The following is a 7,519-nucleotide window of genomic DNA, read 5'->3' as shown; positions in this document are numbered from 1 at the left end:
AAAAAAAAAAAAAAGAGAAGAGGGGGCAGTGCCTGAGGCTCGGTGGGTAGGGCACCAGCCCCGTATACTGAGGGTGGCGGGTTCCAACCTGGCCCCTGTTAAACTGCAACAACAGCAACAAAATAGCGGGGCATTGTGGCACCTGTAGTCACAGCTACTCAGGAAGCTGAGGCAAGCGGATAGCCTAAGCCTAGGAGTTGGAGGTTGCTGTGAGCTGTGATGCCATGTATTTTACCAAGGACAATAAAGTGAGACTCTTGTCTCTTAAAAAGAAAAAAAAGAGAGAAAGAGAGAAGAGGGAGGCAGTCTGAGAAGAATTTGACCTAGTATGGGCTTGAAAATAGAGTGGGGAGCCGAGAGCTATGGAATGTGGGCATCCTCTCGAAGCTCTGAAAGGCAAGGAAACAGATCCTCTGCCAGAGCTTGGGGAGCAGCAAGCAGCCCTCCCAACTCTTGGTTTTAGCCCAGTGGAACCTGTGTGGTACCCTGACCCACAGAACTGTGAGGTAAGAAAGTTGTGTTGTTTTAATCCATTAAATTGGTAGAAATTAATTATAGCAGCCACAAGAAATTAATACATAGTACTTCCGTTTCATTCTTCACTAACAACAGTATATGGAGTGATGAGCTGAATGTCAGTGTGAATGACAATGTGATTTTCTGTCAATTCTGTTTGTTATATTAAGAAGACATTTATGAGTGGGGCATAGTGGCTCCCACCTGTAATGCCAGTAAATCAAGAGGTTGAACTGGGAGGATGCCTTGAGCCCAAGAGTTTAAGACCAGCCTGGGCAACAACATAGTGAGAACTCTCCAAAAAAAAAAAAAATTAAACAAGTAAAAATTAGCCAAATGCACAATGGTGCATGTCTTGTAGTCCCAGGTACTCAAGAGGCTGCGGCATGAAGATCTCTTGGTCCAAGAATTGAAGGCTGCAGTAAGCTGTAATCATACCATTATTTTTCAGCCTCAGTGACAGAGATAGACCTTGTTTCTAAAAAACAAAGAGGGAGACATTTATGTTGAAAATATGTTGGGGACTGATGGGCAGCCCTTTTGTTTGCTCAGGAGTCTTTATCTTCTACTTCGTAAAATGGTGACGTGATCAGCATAGCTAGAGAATAGGGAATTCAGTGTACTGTGAAGGCCGAAGGGGAGATGAGGCTGCAGAAACAGAATAAAGGTGGAAAGGAAAGTTGGCGTCATGTGAGAAAACAAGTAATCTGCAGGAGCACTGGTTTCCCTTCAGAAAGTTCTTTATTATTTGTATTGTGCATGCCTGTGTTAGTGAATATTATAAATTGGAATTTTAAGAAGTTTTTATTGTCATCACAACTTAAGCTAAATTAAAGTCGTGACCATTCCATTTGCCATGGAAGGCTCCGGAAATGGCTTATCCATATAATTAATGTACAGAGGACCTGGCAACAAGAAGGAGGGCTAGGTTTAGACAGTCACAGAAAAGAACAAACCTCTGGTACAGCGTATGATGAACCAACAGCCTGGCCAGCCAGACTGCACTGTGCCTGGTTTCCTGGCCAAACCAAACAAACTTACTTTGCTCCTTTGTGTCTTTGTTGGGGTGAGAAGCTGTGGGCCCAGCAAGGACAAGGTTGCTGAGACAGTTGTTTTCTTCCCTTGTAAAGGCCAAACATAAATAAATTAGGGCTGTATTGCCAGTTTTTTAAAAAATGCTTATGTTTTTGTCTTTTTACATCAGTGGGTCATATGCTGTCCCAGCTTGTGCTGTCTCTGAGAGAGAATGGGAGAATGAGCTTAAAATTGAGAGTGGAGGAATGTGTGCTTATTGGTCATGGGAGTTCCAGAGTAACATCGGAGGTGCATGGGAGGTTGGGGAGCACAGAGTTGTTTCAGAGAGGATGTCAGGGAACTGGCGGGCCAGGATGTTGGAGTGGTCATTTTGTGTACATTGAAATCCAGAACTGACAAAAGAGGTATTAAGAGAGGAGGGCACCCCTCCGAGGGTAAGGGTGCTTGTCCTGGGGGTTTGTGAGTGACTACAACAACGAGGGGATGACAGCTGCTATATACTCTGTTGGCATAAGATTCAAGTTCATGGGAAGAGAGAAAGGGTAATGAAGAAGGAAAAGGCCTACCCCACCTCCAGGACCTGGTCATCTGAGACGTGGCAGGGAAAACAGCCATTACTTGAAAGGTCTGGAGCTAGAGTAGAATTCCTAGGAGACAGAGACATTTCAGTTGGTGCAAGAAAGGCGAAGAGAGTCTGCACAAATACTGAGGAAATGGGATATTTTGATGATGATGTATACCATGAGTTCCAGAAAACAATGAAAGAATTTTAGAAATTGGAGAAGGAAGAGAGAAGGGGGTCAATGTGGGGATTTACAGAGTATCTAGAGATGAGAACACAGGTGGAGGAGGGCCGGGGGGTTCTGGTTTCTGGTGACCGACATGAACGGGATGGTGGGCACAGAGGGGTTGACATGTCAGATCCCCTGCGCACACTGTCGGAAGTGTTGAGCAGAGTCTGTGAGAGGCTCATTTGTCAAGAGCAGTCAGATCCTTTATTTCTGTTGCTGCCATACAAGTAATCACAAATTTAATAGATTCAAACACTGCAAACTTACTGTTTTATAGTTTTGCAGCTCAGAAGTGCAGCAGCAATCTCACTGGGCTAAAATCAAGAGCTACGTTCCTCTCTGGAGGCTTCAGAGGAGAATGTGTTTGGTGGTGACTTCAAGCTTCTAGAAGCTGCTTGCATTTCTTGGCTTGTGGCCACCAGCCTTTACCTTTAAAGTCACCACCTTTCATCTTTTTGACACTTCTGTCTGCTAACTCTTAGTACAGTCTAGAAATGCCTTTTGTTTTTAAGAACTTCTGTGATTACGTTGAACCACCTGGATAATCCAGAATAATCTCCCCATTTTGAGATTCTTAATCTTGATGCACCTACAGAGTCTTTTTCTTTGCCACAAGAGGTTATCTGTTGTTAGTTTCCAAGGATTAGAGCTTAGACCTTCTTGGAAGGTTTATTCTGCCTGGCAGAGGGCTTTCCCTTTCTCCCTGTGGGTGTTAGTTGAGAGGCTGCTGTAGAATGGTAGGTTTGGGGCTATGGTACCTGGATTGGTTTGTGGTTCTTTCTGAGGCTAGAGCTCTCCTTGTGCCTTCAGGTTTTATAAAATGAGACTTATTTGAGGCTGGGATCAGGCTCAAACCTCAATCTTATCTCTGAAAAAGGGAATAAGAGCTCATATACTCTGGGCAAGATTAGTCCATTACATGGATAGGGAGCTCAGACATTAATTGAAGAAATACATTAGCTGAATCATTGGAATAGGCTTGTATCCCACAAAGAGAGCTATATTGATTTTTTAGTTTTTGTTTATTTAATGCGGTTTCATAAATATCTCACATCCTGACAATTGGCAGGCTAGTATTCTCGTGTCAGTTGATATTTGTTCCAAGCCAAATCTATCTATAAAACTTTGGTTTGGGATGTGATTCTTGTTCTTACAGGTCAATTTTCAATTTAAGTTGGTCTTAGGAACTGCTATAAATCAAGGATATCTTTTATTTTATATCAATTATACAGGTAGGCTAATGTTCCCATTCAGCATTGAATACATTGAGAATAACTGTTTAATTTCATTTTTCCTTGCATATTAAAAACAATTAATTTTAAGGTATTTGGCCCTTTGTTTTCGAGTTAAAATGGTTGTTCTTTTGGAAATAATAATTATCTTTTCAGTTATAATATAAATGTAACCATCTGCAGAAGCACATTAGAATTTTTCATAAGTGGTGATCAACATTATTAAGAATTATTGCTTGGGTTTTTGTATTATACCAATTATACCAGTGACTTAAATTTTAGCACTACTTTTAATTAATGTTAATAGATGTACCAGTCCTCCAAATATTTGTGGTATCAGATTTAACAAACCTAAATTCTAAAGTAGGTCAGTAGGTTATTAGGTTAGAAAAAATTTTGTTGTAGTTTGAATTTTTTAAACTCAAGTTCCTGAGGTAACCCTTTTCAGTTAATTTAAAATTGTTATTAATTAGATGAAATTGAGGTATTTTTCCCCTCCAAAATAAGTTAAATGGGAAAATAATCTTCGTTACTTGTGTTTTTCTTCTTGGAAATAGATAACATGTTACATTTTATTAGCCTTTTTGTGTATAGTTAGGGCTCTAGTTAAAAGAAAAAGAAAAAAGGCAACACTTTAATTTTCTGATTATAAGATTTTGTCTAGTGTAGGGGACCAGATGTCAGATCCCTGTTCCCTGGTTCTTGTTTCCCAATACTGAAGAGGTTACTGGCACCAAGTTGACAGAGCAAATGAGCAGACCAGGCAGGTGCAAGCAGGCAGAGTGTTTATTAATGCATAGAATGTTCTGCAAAAGGAATGAGTCAATCAGTGCAAGTGGATGAAACCCTAAGTTTAAAGACAGAGTATAGAAAAGATAGTACACTCTCAAAGTCAGTACAGAGCAGACTGTTCTAAAAGGATTGGCTGCCCCCAGGGCTAGGGACTGCCATTTTATTCTAATCCCTAGTAATATGCAAGCTGGAGGTGGAATAGTCACGATTTTTCTTGGAAAGTGGTGGAGAATTCTGAAATGGGGAGTCTACCCCACTCCTATACTCTCAAGGCCATTTTAGGAGGTTGCTGTGGTATTTCTAAATTGTCATGGTGCTGGTGGGTGTAATTTTTACTGTGTTAACAAAAATACTGTTAAATAATTTGTACACATGCCCCAAAGACCCTCTTGTGTGGCCTTGGCCATATCTCCACTTTGTGGTTTCTCTACCTCTTGCTGGTTGGTCAGTCCTTAAGACACTCCCTATTGTCAACCAAACATCTGGTCCAGTGCTCAGGAGCCCTCCTGACATGTCATCTGTTCTTTCTTGGGAGCCCCCACTCTGGTCAATCTGCCCTCTTACTATACACAAGGCACCTCCAAGTAGAATTAGTAGAATTTAGAATTTAGTAGAATTCTTCAGTGAAGGTATATGTATGATCTGACCTTTTCTTTGTTGGAAGATTTTTGATAATGATCCACTACACTTAACAGATATTTTATTTCTTCTTGATTTACTGTTGGTAGGTTGTATATTTCTAGGAATTCATCTTTTTTTTCTAGGATAGCTACTTTGTTGTTCTATTATTCTGATCTTTTATCATCCTTTTTATTTCTGTGTCATTATTTGTAATACATCCCCTTTCTGATTGTATTTAAGTCTTCTCTTTTTTTTCTTTGTGGAGCTAAAGGTTTGTCAGTTTTGTTGATCTTTTCAAAAAAACACTTTTAGTTGTGTTTTTTTTTTTTTTTTGAGACAGAGCCTCAAGCTGTCCCCCTGGGTAGAGTGCCGTGGCATTACAGCTCACAGCAACCTCCAACTCCTGGGCTCAAGCGAGTCTCCTGCCTCCGCCTCCCAAGTAGCTGGGACCACAGGCGCCCGCCACAACGCCCGGCTATTTTTTGGTTGCAGCCGTCATTGTTGTTTGGCGGGTCCAGGCTGGGGATTCGAACCCGCCACCTTAGGTGTACGTGGCTGGCGCCTTAGCCGGTTGAGCTATAGGCGCCGAGCCAGTTGTGTTTTTTCTTTCTATTCATTATTTTATTTATTTCTACTCTGATTTTCTTCTGGTAAGTGTGGGTTTAGTTTCTTCTTTTTCTAGTTCCTTGAGGAATACAGTTAGGTTGTTTAAGATCTTTATTTTCACGGTAGGCATTTACTGCTATAAATTTCCCTTTTAGGGTACTTTTGCTGCATCTCATGAAAGTTGGTATGTTTTATTTTCATTTTTGTTCATTTCATAATATTTTCTGAGTTCTCTTTTGAATTTTTCCTTGATCCTCTGGTTATTGACAACTGTGTTTAATATTTATCTGTTTCTGAATTTTCTAGTTTTCCTTCTGATACTGATTTTTAATTTCATTATGCTCACAGAAGATACTTGGTTATGATTTCAGTTTTTTTTTAACTTTGTTAAAACTTGTTTTGTGACCTATTATGTGAATTGTTCTCTGTATTCTTAAGAAGAATATGTATTCTGCTGTTGGTGGGTGGAATGGCTGGCTAATAGGTCCACATGGTTTATACAGTTGGCCCCTTGTATCCACAGCTTCCATATCCGCAGGTGCAGTTGACTGTGGATGAAAATATTCAGTGGTACTCTGGGAGGCTGAGGCAAGTGGATCGCTTGAGCTCAGGAACTCGAGACCAGCCTGAGCAAGAGTGAGACCCTGTCTCCACTAAAAAATAGAAAAACTGAGGCAAGAGGATCTCTTGAGCTCAAGAGTTTGGGGTTGCTGTGAACTATGATGACTCTATGACACTCAACCCAGAGCAACAGAGTGAGACTCTGTCTTAAAAAAAAAAAAAGAAAAGAAAAGAAAATATTCAGTGATGAGAGAGCAATAATAAATAAATGAAATTAAAAATAAAATAAAAATCGAATACAGTGTGACAGGTACTTAAAAAGCATTTATTAATGCATTGGATTAGTTGTATTATAAGTGTTTTAAAGTATACAGGAGAGTGTATAGGTTAGATGCAAATACTATACCATTTTATATAAAGAATTTGAGTATCTTTTTGTTACGATATTTGAGTAGGGCTCTAGAAGCAGCATCTCTCAGATATTAAGAGGTGACTGAACTGTGGACTGTGGTATTGTTTAAGTCCTTTTTCCTTATTGATTTTCTGTTGGATGATCTGTCCATCATTGAAAGTGGTATATTGAAACCTTCTGCTACTATTGTGTTGCTGTTTCCTCCTTCAGTTCTGTTCTTCATACATTTGGATGCTCAGGTGTTGGGTACATGTATATATTTATGATTGTCATATGTCCTTAGTGAATTGACCCTTTCATCATTGTGTAATGTGCTTCTTTGTCTCTTGTGACCGTATCTGACTTAAAGTCTGTTTATCTGTAAAGTGTGGCCACTCCAACTCTCTTCGGTTTACCATTTGCGTGGAATATCTTCTTCCATCCTTTCACTTTTAGTGTGTGTGTTCTTAAATCTGAAGTGAGTCTCTTGTAGACAACATATAGTTGGATCTTGTGTTTTTATTCATTCAGCCACTCTGTGTCTTTTGATTGGGAAGTTTAATTCATTATATTTAAAGTAGTTACTGATACTGGGAATAGCTTGTTTTCTGTCTTGTGGCTGTTTTGTCCTTTCCCTTTCCTGCTGTTTTTCATTACGTTACTTTGATGTTTATGTAGTTATGCATTGATTTATTTCTCTCTTTTTTATTTTTTTTTGTGAATCCTCTAAGTATTTTCTTTGTGATTACTACAAGTTTATTTCTAAAAATTCTTACAGTTATAACTGTTTTAAGCTTATTTCTAAAACATCTTGTAGGCTTGGTGCCTGTGGCTCAGGCAGCTAAGGCACCAGCCACATATACCTGAGCTGGCAGGTTCAAATCCAGCCCAGGCCGCCAAACAACAATGACTGCTGAAACCAAAAAATAGCCTGGCATTGTGGAGGGCACCTGTGGTCCCAGCTACTTGGGAGG

The 7,519-nt window shown here is 39.8% G+C and overlaps 1 protein-coding gene across 3 annotated transcripts in view; it reads left to right on the top strand.

The window, feature by feature from the left end:
- Positions 1–7,519, top strand: part of CLOCK (clock circadian regulator) — a 99,051-nt gene that overhangs the window by 40,501 nt on the left and 51,031 nt on the right. The gene's annotated exons all lie outside the window — the stretch shown is intronic.

This window comes from Otolemur garnettii, unplaced genomic scaffold (genome assembly GCF_000181295.1).
Source record: "Otolemur garnettii isolate 467f Iridium unplaced genomic scaffold, OtoGar3 scaffold00083, whole genome shotgun sequence".
Lineage (NCBI taxonomy): Eukaryota > Metazoa > Chordata > Mammalia > Primates > Galagidae > Otolemur > Otolemur garnettii.
Note: the sequence above shows the minus strand (reverse complement) of the source record. Positions and strands in the feature narration are given on the sequence as shown.